A 19,344-nucleotide genomic window follows, 5' to 3' on the forward strand; every position below is an offset into this window, starting at 1 on the left:
TCAAAGAAGAAATTAAAAAGTACAAGGAAACAAATGAAAATGAAAACACAATGGTCCAAAATCTCTGGGGTGCACCAAAAGCAGTTCTAAGAGAGAGATTAAGAGCAACACATGCCTATCTCAAAAAGCGAAAAAAAATCTCAAAAAACCTGGCCTTACACCTGAAGGAGCTAGAAGAAGAAGAAAAAACAAAACCTAAGCCCAGCAGAAGGAAGGAAATAATAAAGATCAGAACAGAAATAAATGATATAGAAATTAAAATCTAATCGAACAGATCAATGAAACCAGGAGCTGCTTCTTTGAAAAGATCAACAAAATTGATAAACCTCTAGCCAGACTCCTTTAAAAAAAAAGAGAGAGAGAGAGAAAGAGGGAGTGGGAGGACCCAAATAAACAAAATTACTAATAAAAGAAGAGAAATAACAACCAACACCACAGAAATACAATAAACACAGTATTATGAAAACCTATATGCCAACAATTCAGACAACTTAGAAGAAATGGATAAATTCCTAGAAACATACAATCTACCAAAACTGAAGCAAGAAGAAATAGAAAATTTGAACAGGCCAATACTAGTAATGAAATCAGTAAAACAACAACAAAAACCCTCCTAACAAACAAATGTCCAGGACCAGATGGTTTCAAAGGCAAATTCTACCAAATGTTTAAAGAGTTAATACCTGTTCTTCTCAAACTATTCCAGTAAATACAAGAGGAAAGAAAATTTCCAAATTCATTCCCATAAGGCCAGCATCACCCTGATACCAAAACCACATAAAGACATCTCAAAAGAAGAGATAACTACAAGCCAATATCCATAATGAACATGGATGTAAAAATCTCAACAAAATATCAGCAAACCAAATCCAACAATACATTAAAAAGATCATTCAACACAATCAGTAGCATTTATTCCCATGATGCAAGGGTGGTTCAATACTCGCAAATCAATCAACATGATACATCACATCAACAAGAGAAAGGATGAAAACCATATGATCATTTCAACAGATGCAGAAAAAGCACTTAACAAAGTACTACACCCATTCATAATAAAAACCCTCAACAAAGCAGGTCTAGAGGGAACAAACCCAACATACTAAAGACCATATATGGAAAACCCACAGCCAACACCATACTCAGTAGGGGAAAACTGAGAGCTTTCCTCCTAAGGTCAGGAACAAGACAAGGATGTCCACTCTCACCACTTTCATTCAACATAGTACTGGAAGCCCTAGACACAGCAATCAGACAATATTGAGAAATAAAGAACATCCAGATTGGTAAGGAAGAAATAGAACTGACACTACTTGCAGATGACATTATACTATATATAGAAAACACTAAAGCCTTCACCAAAAAAACTACTAGGACTGATAAATAAATTCAGTGACGTCTCAGGATACAAAATCAAGGTACAAAAATCTGTTGAATTCCTATACTAATAATGACACAGCAGAAAGGGAAATTAAGAAAATAATCCCATTTACAATTATACCAAAAACAGTAAAATATCTACAAATAAACTTAACCAGAGGTGGAAAACCTATTATCTGAAAACTATAAAACACTGATGAAAGAGGAAAGAAAAAAACCCACCGATGTAAGAAATTCAAGATGACACAAGAAATGTAAAGACATTCCATGCCCATGCACTGGAAGAACAAATATTGTTACAATACCCATACTACCCAAAGCAATCTATATATTCAGTGCAATCCTTATCATAATACCAATAGCATTTTTCACAGAACTAGAACAAACAATCCTAAAAGTTATATGGAACCACAAAAGACCTTAAATAACCAAAGCAATCTTGAAAAAGAAAAACAGACTGGAGGTATCACAATTCCAGACTTCAAGTTATATTATGAAACAGTAGTAATCAAATCAGTATGATATTGGCATAGAAACAGACACATAGATCAATGGCATAGAATAGAAAGCCCAGAAATAAACCCACAATTACATGGTCAATTAAACTTTGACAAAGGAGGAATGACTATACAATGGAAAAAGACATTCTCTTCAACAAATGGTGTTGGGAAGCCACATGCAAAGGAATGCAACTGAACCACACTTTCTTACACCATACACAAAAATAACTCAAAATGGATTAAAGACCTAAATGTGACACCTGAAACCATAAAAGTCCTAGAAGTGAGCATAGGCAGTAACTTCTCTGATATTGGCTGTAGCAATATCTTTCTAGCTCTCTCTCCTGAAGCAAGGGAAATACAAGCAAGAATAAACTGTTGGGACAGTTGCACGGTGAAGGAAACAATCAACAAAACTAAAGGGCAACATACTTAATGGGAGAAGGTATTTGCAAATGACATATCCAATAAAGGATTAGTATACAAAATATATAAAGAACTGATTCAACTCAGCACCCAAAAAATAAACGACCTAATTTAAAAAATGGGCAGAAGATATGAACAGACATTTCTCTGAAGAAGACATCCAGATGGGCAAAGGACAGATGAAAAGATGCTCAGCGCCATTCATCATCAGAGAAATGCACATCAAAACTGTAATGAGGCATCACCTCACCTGTCAGAATGGCTAAAATAAAAACACAAGAAACAACAAACGTTGGGAGAATGTCGAGAAAAAGGAGCCCTCATGCTCTGTTGGTGGGAATGAAGACTAGTGCAGCCCCTTTGGAATGCAGTATGGAGGGTCCTCAAAAAGTTAAAACTCAAACTACCCTATGATCCACCAACTGCACTTCTGGGTATTTATCCAAAAAATACAAAAACATTCATTCAAAGGGACATGTGCCTCCCAATGTTTATAGCAGCCTTATTTACAACAGCCAAGCTATGGAGACAGCCCAAGTGTCCATCGATAGATGAGGGGATAGAGAAGATCCAAGAGACACATACCACGGAATCGTACTCAGCCATAAGAAAGAAGGACATCTTGCCATTTGCAGTGATGCGGCTGGAGCTAGGACAACGCTAAGTGAAACAGGTCAGTCAGAGAAAGCCAAATACCATATAATTCCATGGAATTTAAGAAACAAATGAGCAAAAGGAAGAGAGAGAGAGAGAGAAACCAAGAATCAGACTCTTAACTATAGAGAACACACTGACGGTTACAAGAGGGGAAGTGGGTGGGGACATGGGGATTAAGCACTCATCATGATGAAAAAAATAAAACAATATAAAGTAGCATCCTGTTAAAATAATAAACAAATAAATAAAGAGCTGGGGAGGAAGGGAACTAATGTGTTCAAAAGTCTAGCAGGTGCTACAAACAACCACCTCTCGTTGTCTGACCAGCTAACAGCCATACTGAGGTACATGCTACCATGCCCATGTCACAGATGTGAAATCTGACTTTGGACGTTCAATATAACACACTAAGACCAGGTTGATACCAACTTCCATGATGTAAAACTGCCAGCACATTAAAAAGTCAAAGTAGGATGATGCCTATGTACAGTTACAATTTTCTTAGACCCAAATTTTACACAAAGACAGACACAGGGGTCGCAGACAGAATATAAGGGGGCGTGACAAGGAGAAAGTGAGTGAATGAGCTTTATTAGAGGCTGTGTATCTGGTGTGAGATAAAATGTGTATTTAAATTCCACTTCAAGTGATCATAGTTTCTCAAACATAAGACAACACTATGAATGGTACAGTCATCACGTGCACTCTATTTTTTTTAACAATATCATCAAGCCTTAGCCTCGCTGCCATGGAGATCTTCTGCGGAAAACAACGGCATCTGGAGATATTTACTACATAAAGTGAAAATCTGAACAAGTGCCTCCAAGACAGTGAGCTGTTATTAATTTTATATTTTGGAAATGGGGACAGTTGACAACAGTCCAAACAGAGATGATGGGTCTGTTTCTTTCCCTCGCTCCCACTGGGGGCAACTTCAGCAAGCAATCTCATAACCTCCTAACTAAATCAAGCTGTGTGCCCAGTTTTGCTTCACCATCTGGGTTTTGGTGACCACTGAGAGTTTTCCCAAGAGGGGAGGTCAAAATCTTAAGCCTGTGCTCCAGGAGGTTCATCCAAAATGCCCAAAGCCAAGTACTCAGTGACCCAAGAACCATACCCCAGCCATCACCATCTCCGGGCTCATCCCCTCCGAGGGCTGGCTGCGCCCCACTTGGGCTCCCACAAGGGTGGGTGATCTACCTCTATTACGACACCCGTCCAGTGCTTCACACAGCCTTTCCTTGGGTGCACCCCCCCCCAGGGACCCTGAGAGCACTTGGGGCCAGCCCAGAGTCCCACCACATGTGATACGGATCGCATCTCATCTGACAGAGCGGAGGCTGGAAGAGCTGCGCTGGGAAATAAAGCAGGGCACTCATGAAACGAGGATTCGTCACCAACCGTAAAGACCTACGGGAGCTCCAGGGCGGTTCAAGCATTAATCAACAGACGTCTTAGAATAGTGGAAGCAGCAATGGCTCCCCGGCCGCTGGTGGCCATTCAACCAGCCTGAACAGCAAGTGTACAGAACAATCCGGCCACACCGGGAGGGCAGCTCCCAACAGACGACTGCCTTACCTACGTTACCAGTCCAGATAGGAGACTGCGGCCAACTATGGGCCTGGCCGGGGAAGGGGGGGCTCCCGGAGCTGCTGGGTGGGCCCCCAGACCAGGAAAACGGGGCGGGCGAGGCATCCCAGTCCCTGGGGATCTGGGTCAGGCCACCCCTCAGCCCAGCCCTACAGCTCTCCTCCTGCTCCTGAATCAGGTTCAGGAACACGCCTCTGCTCTTTAAACTCTGCTAAACCCCATCCCACTCCTACAGATGCCAGAAGGAAAAATCAACCAGGCTAAGACTCATTTATCTGGTAGGAAAGAAACGTCCACCTACCACCCAGGCTCAGCTGGCCAGAACCCAAGAACAGCCTGAAGCAGGACGGGCTCGTCTACTCGTCTACTTTACAGGTCAATAAGTTTCTTCTAAACTCCAGGGCAGGCCGAGAATCACATAACTGAAGCTCAAAATGGCTATTTGGTGATTCTGGGTTTTCTCTTTGAAATGCTGATTAAAATCTCAAAAGCTTATCTCCATTCAATTTGAGGGAAGTTATAAACATGAATTTCCTGGAGCCGTTCCCTTAAGCTCTCAGCAAATGCTTTCATTGCAAGGGACACCAGATAAGAGGCGACAGGGCCACGGCTGTGGATGTTGGGGTCAAGTTGCTTCTTGTGCCTTTGCGACAGAAACCCACCGCACATGCGTGTGTAACAAATGGCCAGTTTTATCTCAGGCAAGGCTGCAGATCGTGGCCAACTTTGGGAGCAATCTGGAATGACAAATCAAGGACTAGAGCCTTTATTACAGCTCTGTGATAGAAATAAAAGATCCTCACCCTGCCCCCACCAGCTTACAGTGTATATCAAGCAAAATTTTTTTTTTAAATCCCAAACAAAATACATTCATGGCTCCTTATCTGCTTTCTTCTTATAGGAAATTTTATTACCAATCCTGGCCCAATAAGACAATTCCAAAGAATTGATCATTCTAATAATATCTAAATTATGGTCTGCTTTTCAGAACTAAGGGCATTTTTAGACCACAATTTTTGTTTCACATTCTGGGTGGCCTAGCATTTCACGTAAGTGGTCCTATTGGGAAAAAAACAAAACTCATTTTGAGACTAACAAAAATCATAAGATGCATGTTTACTTTGCTAAATAATATCTATTTTGCTTTCTTTAGAAGTTCTTATTTATTTAAGTAATCTCTACACCCAACGTGAGGCTTAAACTCACCACCCCGAGATCAAGAGTCACACTCTCCTCTGACTGAGCAGGCCAGGGGCCCCTCAATCTCTTGGCAGTTTCTCTACCCTGGTCCTTAGCGTCGCTGTCCTGTCATGGCCCATACAGGCCTTCGAGTTGTGATTCAAGGGGCACCGCTGAAGAGGACCCCAGTGGAGCTCGAAGGCTCCCTTTCCGCCGGGTATCATGCACGACTCTGGAAGAGCTAATTGACTTGATTCACATCAGGAGCCTTAAGTGATGCACATCTCAACTCTCCACCGTGAACTGCTAAGTTTAAAAGGACCCACGAACGACACGTGACTCAGACTCAAAATGTCACCGGTGACCTCACACAGTAAGGACGACATCACAAGTGACACGATTTCCCGAGAAATTACATTCTGCCTCTGGACCTCTCAGTGGAAGAAAAAGAGGAGCAGGGTCGTCAGACTCCGGCAGTCCCCACGGGCCACACATCTGAGACAGCTGCGGAGGGCTACTCATTCTTCCCAGCATCTGGAACATTCTGGGCCCCATCAACCAGCTCTCATCCAGCTGTTCCAGATTCTAGAATAGGAAGAATCTGTCCATTCCGTGAAGGGCTCATCCTGCTTCCTGCCTTTCCCCTCCCTGAGGACTCCAAGAACCTAAAGCAGAGCCTGAGCACTCCTCCCGAACAACAAGGTCACGGCCCAGGAAGCTGGTCACAGAGATGTCCTCCACGTGAAACGGGGCGTGTAGCTGAAGACCCCAAAGGTCAGAAAGTTGTGAATCTTGGTCTCTCTTGTAGAAGTGGGCTATCCATGGCCAACACCAGTGGGGTCCCCAGGCCGTGGGGAGAAGAGAACCCCCGACGGCTCTCAGCGGAAGAACATCATGTCTACACCCCAGCGCTGCAGAAGCACCAAATGAGAACCACGTCTCTCCTGATGGTCCTTCTAGCCTCTCCCCACAGACCCTACAGCCACTGACCCACCACGAGAGTGTATGAAGCTGCCTCCAGTGGAGGAAAATCCATTATTAGCTCTCCAGAAAGTGAGGCAGAGGCACATGTCCACACCAACTCCCCTAGCTACTTTAAGCAAAAACTGACATTACAATGTGAAGGGAGTGCCAAAGGGCCAACAAAGCAGCCCCTACAACAAGTGTCGCTTCCAGTCTGTTCCAGCCTCCTTGTACTTTTCAGGACCTGACAAAATAATATTATACACATTTTCTTCCATGCCCCCACTTAAGATTTCCGGAGAGTCAAACCGTCAGCATTAATGCTGTAAAGTACGTTGAGCTCTAAAAATTCCCAGAGATTTAGGATATGCCGAACCAGTGCCAAAAAAGGAAGGGGAATGACGGGGGTCAGTGACTTGAGCTCGAAAGGCAGCCTATTTCCGGTCTTCCTCTGGTCTTCGGACCAACGGGGAGCTCTTCGCAACAACCTTCAAGTGAGCGCTCCATGTGGGAACACAGGAAGGGGGATGGCACGCTAATTCTGTGCGGAGAGAGCCCTTTTACTTCACCAAAGGATGCCAAGTGCTGCGCCCTCCGCGTGTGTGTGCAGGCGAGTGTGTGTGGGGGAGTGCGGGTGCGCACACAGGAGCCCACCGCAGGCGTCCCGCGCTAACCTGCTAACTGGGACACGTCTCCTGCAGGAAGGCTCATCTGCAAGGAGCTGAGCGGTGAAGGGCTCGATTTCCTGACTTTCCCCCGCTTCTGATGGAAGGTGGAGCGTTAACATTGCTGCTTTAACAATTTTTATGTGTTTCACATCCCACCAAATAGGGACATGTGGAGGCCTGCCAAGTCTGAATAGCTTATCTTTCACATTCCTTTGTGCATTCCCCATGCTATGCAAAATGTCAAAATAGTTTTCTGGTGATACAACCATCCCAGTTTTCTTCCTGGTTGTAGTACTTCAGGGAATCTTTGGAATAATTACCAGCTCAAGAAATATGTGGAGGCAGAGGACTGTGTTTCAGAGGACTGTGTTTCTACTTGGGTAGAAATAAAAAGTGTGAAGAAACCAAACATGGAGCTTCCTTCCAGAGGCACAGCCCCTGCCCCCACCCAGTGGGTCTATCAAGTGGGACAGATGCTGGACAGCCTCTGGGCAGCGTCTCGGGGGCTTTCCGAGCCGAGCGCACGCCTGCCGTGTGTCCCACAGGTGCGCACGTGTGTCACTGGGCCATCACCGGAGACATGCTTGCACACCGTCACTGCTGCCACCTCCTGGATTAAACACTGGGGTGAGCCACTCGCCGCCAGAGCGCCGTCTCCCCGATTCCAGTTTCATTTCATGTCATTCCCGGAACAGGGTCGATACGGTACATCAAAGAGGACGACCCAAAGGAAAGCACCAAGAGCTCTCACGCTCTTGGTGGGATTTAAAACATCATGAAGAAAGAGAGTGTAATAAATATTAGCATCTCCTAACTCCCCCCCACCCCCGTTTGTGATTTTAACTCGTACATGCTCTTTTTGGCCATTCTCGTCTTAAATGTTTGCTTCCTGCCATGAGGTTCTGCGCGGTGCGTCCCCACACCTCCACACATCGTCACTGCCCGAGACGACCCCCGGCGAGAATCTTAAAACTTAAAGCTGAAAAGCCCGCGCCGTCCGGTCCCCCTGCACCGACTCCGAGAACAGGTGCCACTATCCAGGGTGAGAGAGGTCAGAGGCCGGGACCGGAGGGGGCTGGTCCCTGCTTGACGAGGGCAGTGGCTACACGGGTGGGGGTTTCCATTCGCAAAAGTCCGCTGAGCTTTGAACTTAGAATTTTCACTCTTCGTCATACATCGGTAACAGAAAACAAAGCACATCCAGGAAGGTTCCTAGCAGGACTACACACCGTGGCCCAGACAGCAACCGGAGGAATAGACGGACACATATTCACAGAGCAGAGCCTTGTGCCCACTGAGGGCGGGCGACCCCAGCACGGTCGTGTGTTTCACACACACATACACACACACACACGACCCTGTGCAGCCCGAAGCCAGGCACAACAGGGCAAGCCGGCTGCCTCTGTCTGTACAAAGCTGGAAACTATTGGCTAACCTCGAGGGCTGACAGTGAGGGGAAGGGGGACCGGGGCGTTTCCAGGCTTCTGTTGGGTGGGTGTGTTCTGTTTGTGCAAAAGGCATTGGGCCGTGTCTCTCTGACTTTACACACTTCTTTAATAAAATCTATCCCTCAGGAAGTGTGCACTGAATTTAAAAATTATTAGCAAAATAGAGGCCAGATGTTGCATTTAAAAGCTTACATTTGTGCAGCATTTTGTAACTCCCGGAACTGTGCCTGGCATTATGGACATAAGGGCATGAACCTCCAAGGAGCTCGCCGTCCTCGGGCTCGGTCTGCGTCAATCTAATTACTATCATCACCATCTTGTTCTGATAAATGTTAGGGATGTGGAGCTCATTCTCCACTGTGAACCCAATGGAAAGGAGAATTTAGCTCAATAACATTTCTGCTCTGTTCAATCATGGAAAACATGGAAACCAAATATCCTTACTACTTTTTGGACTTAGGAAAGATCTCTGTTCTCATTTGAAAACAACCCCAAGTGTTGATACATTCTTGGCAAGAAAGCAAATTAGCATGAAACCTTTGAGAACCGAACTGAACTTGGGACGTGAGCATCTCTGACTAAGCACGGTGCGTGGGAGGCAGGGCTGGAGCCCGCAGGCCCGCGGGGGGCTCCCAGCGAACCCCACGCTCGGAGGAAGTGAGGGTGTCTGCCCGGCTCGCCCGCCCAGCAGCACGGGACCGCGGCTCTGCTCTCTGTCCACCCCCCGGACGGCCTGTGCGTCTCCAAAAGCCTTTTCTGCCCTTCCCCCCACGCAGCGGGGGCGGATGTGAAGTGTCCCCGCTCGGGGAACGGAATGGGCCAGAGGGAGCGGCTGGGGCCGGCACTTCACCTCCAGGCCAGTCTTGTCCAGCTGCAAGCAGATGTGACTATAATTAGCTGCCCCGTGACAGTGGCTCAGATGTCTCCGTGTGAAACGAGTTGGTGGGGCAGCGCGTCCGCGGGGACGCATGGGTGGGTGAGGCTGGCGCGGAGGTCCGCAGGCCAGGCTCCCGGGGCTGCGCTCTCTCCGGCCTGACGCACGAATGCAGGGGAGTTGATCTGGGCAAAGCGTCCAGCCCCGGGGCCCTCCCACTGAGTGGCTCCTCGAATGTTCCTCCAGAGCAAGAGGCTGCCCCGGGTGAAGGCGTGGACTCGGGGGCTCTTCAGCCCCAGATGAAGCACATTTCCTAATATCGGAGGGCAAACCCTCCACCAAGAAAAGCCTTGCCCTTGGCGACCGTCCCCAAGTTCCCCAAGCCCTTTCAGCGCAGGGCAGCGTCCCCCCAGCGGCCGCGGCCTCTTCTTCCCTGCCGGCGTCCCTCGGCACCCTCCTGCCCTGCAGAGGCTCCCCAGGAGCACAGGCAGAGAGGAGTCTCCAGCCACTCTCAAAGGACAGCACATTCTACCTGCTCGGGCCAGAAAAAAAAAAAAAGTGGGACCGTTTTCTCCAACTTTGGAAGAATGCGCAGGGCTCTGTAGGGCTGGGGTCCGGGAAGCACTTCTGGCCCTTCTCGCTTCTCATCTCTCCTCTCCCTGTGGCTCCCAAGTACAGCCTGGACTGGACTGCTTCCACGCCCCGGCCCGGCCACTGCCCGTCAGCCCCCCTTCGAGTTCTTCCTTCTGCACCCCAGGACCAGCCCACACGGCGGGGAGGGGAGCCGCAGCACGCGGGCCAGAGCCGCCCATTCATTCCCCTGCTCGCTGCCCCGGGTGACTTCTCTACCCGACGGGCGACGGGAGGTGAGCGCCCGCTGTGCCCAGACACCAAGAGCGGGCGCTGAGCAGGACAGCAAGCAGCAGGGGCCGAAGGCAGCACGTCCACCAAAAGAGCTGAGCGGCGTCCCACAGACACAGAGGGACCCTGTCCAAGCATGCGGCGATCGCTGAGCGGGTCCCTGCTGAGTGCCAGCCTGCGGCAGGGTTGGGGGGAGGACCCGGGGAGGGGGCGTTGCTGTGAACAAAGAGGCAAATGGGAGATGAGGCAAAGAGCAGGTGTGGGACAAGTGCTGGGGCACAGGGGGACACCGCCGGGCATCGGGACAGAGCCACAGACACATTTCAAAGAGAGTGACAGGGGAGATGGACTCTGCTGGGAAGGAAGCAGAATGAGGGAGAGCGGGCAGGGACATGATCGGGGTGGGGGCCGGTGCCAGTGGGAAGGCCACAGGTGAGACCGCGCACTCCTGAAGTGGCGGGCAGCCGAATTCTGAGGTCTTGGCCATATGGTCAGAGCGTAAGTAGCCGACTCCCTACAGAACCATGGCCTCCTGTCCCTAACTTCTGGAGTGACCCCTGGACGCCAGTAACTCTGACACCACTCAGCGAATCTAGAATTGCTATCTCAACGTGAGGGCAAATTTCCCGGAGGACACAAATTCTGGGGACCAGGTGTAGCCAGTGCCTTCTGCATTAATCCCTGGTCATTCACAGAAGGGGGATAACCCACTGGACGTGCAGGCCCCGAGCTTCGAGGTTGATTCAGAAGAACCATCAGAGGTGGCCCCCGGCCCATGCAGCCGTTCCTGTCTCTCACGCTCGCCCTGAGTCTGAATCCCAGATTCACATCATTTCTCCCTGTCCCCAGCATCACAGTTGGCAACGTCACATCAACATGGGACCTTCACGCTACCCTGGCAGCAGGCTGCCCTCCGTGCCCACCCCAGCGCCTTCCCAGCATCGACCTTCAGACAAACTCCGAGCCCGTTCAGAATCTGTGACCACAAGAACACTGAGCGAAAACTTTTCCTTTGGGACCCAGAAAAGGCACCGCATTTTATTACAGTAAATAAAAATTCCCAACAGGCAGGCTAGTCGAATGTCACACTGTGCATCCACGGGGCAACTATCAAGAGGGATGGATGCTGAGCTATTTTTCCACCAAACGTGGGGGGCTGAGAAGATCGCCGGAGGCTCCTTGTGTTCTAGGGACGGGACAGAGAGCCAGCGCCCAGGCACGGGGACTCGGCGTTACACTGAGAATCCAAAGTTGGAGTCCGTGTTCTGCGTATCCCCGTGTGCTCCCCTTCCTGATCATTCCGGGAGCCCTACAGTTTGTAACACACTGAAAATGGACCAAGTGACCTAAGTGACCAGCGAAATATCATCAAGTATGACTGACATGCCGCTTTATTAAACCAGTGGCACAAGATCGCCACTTTTTTCTCCCGCAACTATTCAACCTTTTAAGTCATTGCAAATCTCTCCTCAGAGGAGCAATGTCACCAGCCTCCTCCAGTGTCGTTCTGGAACATGATCCAAGTTGTAAGCCCCCCCCCAACCTCTCTGCTTCCATCCTGACGGGGCGTACTCTCCTTCTAAAAAGCGGACAGTGAGCGCTGCTGTCCTGGAATTCCGGATACACGATGGTCTGGTTCCCGTGGCCCACAAGGACCTGACGCGCACACCCTCACGCTTGGGAGGAGAGCGGCGTGGCCCAGACGGGACTCCTGCTCTCAAGGACTCCCTCGAGGAGGTGACCACTCAGGTGGTGGGCCCTGATCTGAGCAGAGGAAAGATCGGGGTAGCGAGGCGGCCTCAAGTAGGGTACGGCACTCGGAGGAAGGGGTGCTGGACGGGCGGGGTGGATGCCAGCCGGGTGAGCCCAGGACGCTGCATACGGGGATCTCTGCCTCGCTCTCCGAAAGACCGCTGGGGGCAGCTCAGAGTTCTCAGCTGAGGGGGACAAACGTCATCCCTGCTGGCCAGTGAGGTTAGTATGGGGGCTATTGGGAACTGAGGAAGCTCAGAGAAGAGGGCGGGCAGGGGGGCTATGCCGGGCAAGGCAGGACAGGGGAGAAGGGGGTCAGGAACTGAGGTCAGGGTTCAGGCACAGGAGCTGCCACTCCACTAGGTGTGGAGAGGGCAGTGGAAGTCCTCCAGCGAGCCTGATGGCAAGGGCGGTGGTCTCATCTGCGCACTGGGAGAGGGGATGGGAGGGGAAAGGAGACAAGAGGCGGGGAGGGCAGGAAAGAAGAAAAGTGGGGGGGGGGAGGGAAGGAAGAATGGAGCACAGGGGAGGAAGTGGGCAAGAAAGAGTGTGTCTTACTTTACGACCGGAGATGGTAACAGATGTCATTTTCTTGGTTCGTGGTTCTGTCAATTAGACTAATTCCATGTGAGGATTTCTATTCTCTGCCACACTGTATATCTCATACCTTCTTATCAAACCTCAACTCCTAATCATATTCATTTTCACAGATGCAAGAAGGCACGTAAGCCCTTAGCAAGAGGCTTACAGACCCAGCAGACCGTCCCCCAACTCCGTCTCGGCCAGCGGCCCATGACGTCCACCTAGAGGTGCTGACGTGACCGGATGCTTGCATGATGCTCACGTACAGGCCCCGGTGAGACACGAACGGTGCAGAGGGCACGGCTCCTTCCCGCAAGTCTATTCCAGGCTAGAAGGAGGAAAACCTATAGAACTAAATAACTCAGGAGTATGGGGGTTGCTCGTCCTGGGAGAACAGAAGACGGGGCAGATGTGGGGGCTGGGCTGGTGCAGCGAAGGGGGGAGGAGGAAGGCCACGAGCTCGGGGTGGCTGGACGGGGCACACGCGTCACCGAGGTGGCCGGCCCACGGCAGAGGCTGGGGCGGGGGGCACCTGTGGGCCTTCCGGGAGGGAGCGGCGTGAAGCACGTACAGAGGTGGAGGGACCCTGAGAAACCGCAGAGGACTGGACCCCAGCAGCACACACTGGCGCAGCGGGGACCACGGCTCTCGGCCGCCGGGGGAAGGGTTTGCACACGACTCGGACACAGCCGGGCACTGCGCCGCGATGGAGAAGCCACACGGTGTCGTCCGCAGCAGGGACAGTGGCAGAGAGTGTTTCCTGTGGGGGAGACTTGGACCACACAGGGCGCAGCAAACAGGTGTGTGTGACAGCTGCTCATTAACCGCTGCTCCCGTTTCATAGGGAGCCTCCAATACCCTGTTAGCTGTTCACCTCTCCTGCCAGGTGCCGGGCACAGGTAGAACCACAGGCCTGTTGGGACTCATCCCAGCCAGACAAGCCTCAGCTGTCCATACTCAGGACCACACTTGGGCTCACACGCCGGGCTCGTGTGCAAAGCCACCGTGCGAAAGCAGACCCTCTAGCAAGGACAGACTGGCAAATGCTGCAGAGGAAACACCAGCCCCTCAGGAGCCCATTCCTGGGTTTGTATCTTTGCAACCAGGTCTGAAAACGCAGTCGACCGGCAAACAGAGAGCCCGTGTCACCGACCCTTGGATGAATGGAGCCAGCACTTGCTGTCCCCGATGGAAGGTCCCAGGTCTGCCTGCAGGATTTCTAAGTGACATCCTTCCGGGTCACATGCACATTTCTGTGGCGTCTCTGCTAAAACCTTCAGCAAGTCCCTCGGGCTTCCAGGGAACATCACGGACGGGAGACCCCAGCTGCTCCTTTGCCAGCCGGAGCGGCGCGCTCAACGCCCCAGCAAACACATCAGCACAGCCGTTCCCGAGAAAGGAGGGAAACGGGCAAACCACAGGGGGAAGCTGAAATGCCAGTGGTCAGGGCCGTGGCTCCTCAAAGACAAGCTCCCGTATTTACTCTGCGGCCGTGAGCCGATGCCCAGAGACACCTCAGAGGCCTGTGAGCGGTTCTGAGGTCAGCTGTACGTGTTTGCCTTGTGGACAGGCATCATCTCCAAACCACACCTCCCACTCAGTCCCTCCGCAGAATCCTCCTTCCAGACTGGAACGAGTCAGCTGGGTTTTGCCTGCTTCCGCTGCAACCGCGCGCCCACGGACCGCCGACAAAACGGGGCGACTTCAGAAAGCCTTATCTTGTCCATGAGCATTTAGAAAAATATGAAGCTGACTTCAGCCATCCATACTTTATTATAAAAATGAAATACATACAGTATAGAAACTGTAACTCATTCTGTTTCCCTGATCCTTCCGTTGGAAGACACACCGACAGCCCTTGTGGCTGAGTTTTCTCATTTACAATCGTTCAATACTTACTTCCCCCCAACGGTTCCTTTGCAAACAATACAACAGAGCTTAAGGAGACGTGTGGAGATAGCAATATGAGTTTTAATGGTAAACCATGCGTATCAAGCAAGTTAACATGTAGAAAATTCTAGAAAACTTTCATGACCATCTGTGGAATCTGTGTTGAGTCAGGAAACTGGACCATGAACACGACTCAGAGCAAATACTTTCTGGGAGGTGCATGGCATTGGAAACTGAAACCACATTTGTGCTTTTAATAACTGTATTTTCACATTTTGAGTCACATCTTCATGTGCTGGAAGGAAGCTAGGTCTTCCTTTGGGAGTTTGGGCATTTGGGAGAAGAAGGCATCTGTCAAAGGAGAAAACGAATGAGACAGAGGCCAAGGGACTTGAAGAGGGAATGATGCTCCTAGAATATGGGGCAGGTACCCTGGGTGCAGCAAACGGGGCCAGTTCTGGAAGAAGTTAAAGATGGAGATACCAAGAAGCTCATAAAAATATCCGAAGGGAGAACCTGATGAAACAATACACGAAAGCAGGCATCTGTAGATTAAAATCATGATGGTGCAATCAGCCAAACTCATGGCGAACTGGTGATGGCTGGGTTTTGCTCTCCGGGGCCTGGAACCCCCAGTTAAGAGCACGGGCACGGATATCTGTGTTAAAACACCCGACTCCACAAGCTGGCCAGGTGGGCCTCCACGTCAACTCACTTTGTGACCTGCAGAGCGAATGGCAGGTGAAAACCCAATTCTTTTGAGTTGCTTCTCCTTTCCTCGTTTCTAGTTGTCGGATTCTACCACAAGCCCCTTGCGCGTGTCCAAAGTCACTGCTCTCTTACTACCCAGGGGATTTCGAGTCATAAATTAGTATCATGTTAAGAATCAACGGTATCCCAATTAATGCACAGATCGTGATGTCTGCGGCCAGTCACACACGTTCTGGCCTCTAGTGCTTCAGTGTAAACTGGGCGGCTGCCCTCGACCTCACTCTCCCAGAGAAACAGGAGCATTACCCGTCTCCGTGCATGTCGATGTGTATACAGGACGGGCTCCTTCTGGACCCCCAAACCACTGACACTTGTATTCACCTTTTCATCAAGTCCCAAGTGAACTTCTCAGAACCTTTTTCATCAAGTGCCAAGTGTACTTCTCAGAACCAACAAATCCAGCTGGTTTGCCATGTACCAAAGGAAGCACGGTTGTCTTGACTGGGGTGGACGGAGACGGACACTCCTCTCCCTGGTCTCCACAGACTGAAGATGCTTCACGACGGTCAGGGCTGGGCTTCCCCAAAGGTGACCGATACACCGTCTGCACATGTCTTCAGCCACCTCATACACCAGCCTTTCGGCACGTCAGAGAGAAGACCAGTGGTCTCAACAGTGGGTCAGTTACAGCTTAAGACCCTTTTATTCGTGTCCACCAAATAAAACACCCAAAATCCAATAGTTTAACCTAGAAAGTAACATACGCCTTGAATTTTTTATTTCAGTCTATGTGCTCCAAGCATGTGCCTTCTGTCCGCTAAAAACACGGTCTGGGATTACCACGTGATCTCAACGATAATTTAATAAAGAAACTAATAAGTGACACTAGCTTAAGTTGCCGATTTCAATTTTCAGTTTAACTAAAGCTTTTGCTAATCTTACTATACAAAGAAACCTGATACACAGGGACTTTCCAAATTACGTATTTTGTAAATCCTTAAATTATTAAAGATCTTCAAAAAAAGTGAAGATGAAATGATGTTCAGATTAGTTCCAGGTAGTTGTGTCTCACGGCATTTCATAGCATTAAAAATGGAAGATACACGGAAGACATACACAGCCTTCATCGACCGGCCAAAATACAGGATCCCAACATGGGGCAAGCCGGAGAGTTGGACCATCACCTGCCCGAAGGCCCTGGCACCCCGCCCGACTCTGTGCGGAGGCCATGGTGGCCTCCATGGTCTGTCCCTCACAGGTACCCCTTACCCAACCTCCAAAGTCACACACAATTGGGTTTTTCCGTCCTGTCCGTTTGTAGGTCTTACCTTTCTAAGGCAATCCTCTCCAGACCTTGTTTTTCTTTGAACACACCAACATTTCCGCCCCGCCACACCCAGCCTTCACTGTTTTATATAGCTTCTCGCTCGCTGACCCCCACCCCCGGGAGGCCCCGTCAGTGACCGACTGCGTGACTCATCCTCCAGTCGGACGTGACATGTTTATTCTAGACTGTGCAAATCTCAAACAAACGGTTTGAAAGTGTTTGGTCCACGATGATGTTTTTCTTTTTAAAAAGGCTTGTCTACAAAATTAGGTAGAAAAACATGTCATGGGAAATCTTGCCCAAGGAGTTGAAGGAACCAAACTGTCATCTCTCCTCTTTTGTTTTACTCTGTCGACTAGACAGGGAGCTGGCAGAACACAAGCTTTCCCCCCTTAAAACCGTGTGCAGCTCCCATCAGCAGAAAAAGGCGCTGTCCAGTCACCAGTGAATGGTTTTCATACTTTGGGGTTCATAAGAAAGGTGAAAACAAGAGTTTATTTTCAAGGATGTGTTTAGAATGTGGTCAAACATTATCGTTTGAAATCAACACATGTCCGTCATTCTAATCTAGTTCTGCTCATCTCGGGACCATGGAAACCAGGGGTCAGCCACAGCACAGGGCCCAGGAGGGGCCACCGACTAAAACCCCACATGTCCGAGCAACAGCTTCTTCTCTGCGTGTGGAAGATGCAGCTACGTCCCATTGCTCATGCTGCCGTCACCTCCCCACGCAGCCCAAACTGAGAGCCAGGAGCCACTTTCTGCAAGCCACCTGCGCCCAGTGTCACAGAGGGCAGGCCGGGGACTACCCGCCTGCCACATCCTCAGTGTTAACACTTAACGACAACCAAGTCTCAGCACTGAGAACTGAAGACAACACCCTCCTTCCCAGACGCCCAGGAGACAAGCGCAGTATGTGGGCCTCTCCTCAGACTGAGAGGGCTTTAACTGGGTTCTACTTAGTGGGTACCAAGCCCCAGTGTGAGAAGATGGGAAAGTTCTGGAGATGGAAGGTGGTGTCAGCTGCACAACACTCGGAATGGATTCAGAGCCACTGAACCAGACACTGAACGTGGTTAAGATTGTAAATTCTGCTTATGCATGTTTTGTCCCAATTCAAAAAAAATGTGAAAACTACCCCACGGTCCCGGAACAGCGACGGACCCAGCACAAGCACCCCTGCCTCACGGGCACCACAGCCCTCGTGTTCTCCCACAGAACCCACTGCTTCCCCTGGAAATCCACAGCCAAGCTCTTCACTCCTGTTGCTAATTCTGGATTCTCTGGAAGACGATGTTGATGTCTGCTCTCTTTCCACGTACCAGATTTGGGGGTGCTGTTGTGCTTCTTTTGAGCTACATTTCTCGGAAGGTCTACTCATTTCTTGGGTTGAGGGACAGAAGCCCCAGAACTTCTTCCTTAACTTGCAGCAGCCCAAGAACTCCCGAGCCCTGGAATCAGGTGTCTCCTCAAATTCCCCCAAATGTACTTAAAGCCCAATTTCCACAAGCCTAGAAGGAAGACACAAATGTAGACTTGACTATGTCTGGAAGGAGCTGGAGTCCACCACTCCCCACGGAATGTGCCCACAGGGGACCCGCTCAAGGAATTCTCACGCATCCAGCACCGGCCCCAGGCGCGGGGACCCAGGCACCTGGCTGGAAACCACGTCCCCACTTCCTTGGGGATCCACCACCAGCGGCTGGGGTAAGGGACACGGGCGCGGTGGCATCCAGGCCCTGCCATCCCCCCAGCAGCCTGCCGTTGGCTCCTGATTCCCCTCTGGAGCCCAGTCTCATCCCGGCGAGGTGGCAACCGCAGCTCTGAGCAGGCTTCCCCGGAGCCTGAAATGACCGACCAAGAACGGCAGGGACATGCCCCACCTCGGGACCCCCAGACGGTGGGTTTGCGGGGCTCTCCCTCTCCTGCCCTCCCTAAGTGCGCTTCTGCGGCACCTGTGGCAGGGAGGACCGGGGAGGGGCCGATGTCCACTGAGCACCTACTGTGTGCTGCCGGAGGTCTGGAAACAGACTGTCAGATTCTCAGCCAATGTCCCCAGACCCCAAGGGGGGCTCTGTTTGCAGGTGGACAGAGCCCGGTGGGGCCCGGCCAGAGGCACTGAGCTCGGACCTAGAACCTAAATCCATGGCATCGCCCCCCATCCTGACGGACAGGGAGGAGGCGGGCCTGGAAACACGCTGGCCCCGCCCCAGCCCCGCCCCTGGCCAGGTACTGGCCAGTACACTGTCCACCGGCAAAGGATCGTATATGCGGTAAATCAGAACACTTCTGAAAACCGCTCGTTTCCTATGCGTTATAACTTAATATGGGCCTTAAAACCTTCCTCCTCTCCGAATCGCAGCCCACGTTTGGACAAGACCGCTCAGTGCTCGCTTCGGCAGCACATATACTAAAATTGGACAAGACCGCGCAGATGCCTCCGAGAGGCCACGTGGCCCCGTCCCACTACGTGCCAGGCACAGGAAATACCAGGCGCCGGACCCCAGGGTCTGGAGTTCACACAATGGGGAGGAGA

The 19,344-nt window shown here is 50.6% G+C and overlaps 1 protein-coding gene across 1 annotated transcript in view; it reads right to left on the reverse strand.

Annotated features, from left to right (window-relative positions):
- COL4A1 (collagen type IV alpha 1 chain) overlaps positions 1 to 19,344 on the reverse strand; it is a 130,983-nt gene that overhangs the window by 74,385 nt on the left and 37,254 nt on the right. The gene's annotated exons all lie outside the window — the stretch shown is intronic.

Source organism: Neovison vison, chromosome 5 (genome assembly GCF_020171115.1).
Source record: "Neovison vison isolate M4711 chromosome 5, ASM_NN_V1, whole genome shotgun sequence".
Taxonomy (NCBI): domain Eukaryota; kingdom Metazoa; phylum Chordata; class Mammalia; order Carnivora; family Mustelidae; genus Neogale; species Neogale vison.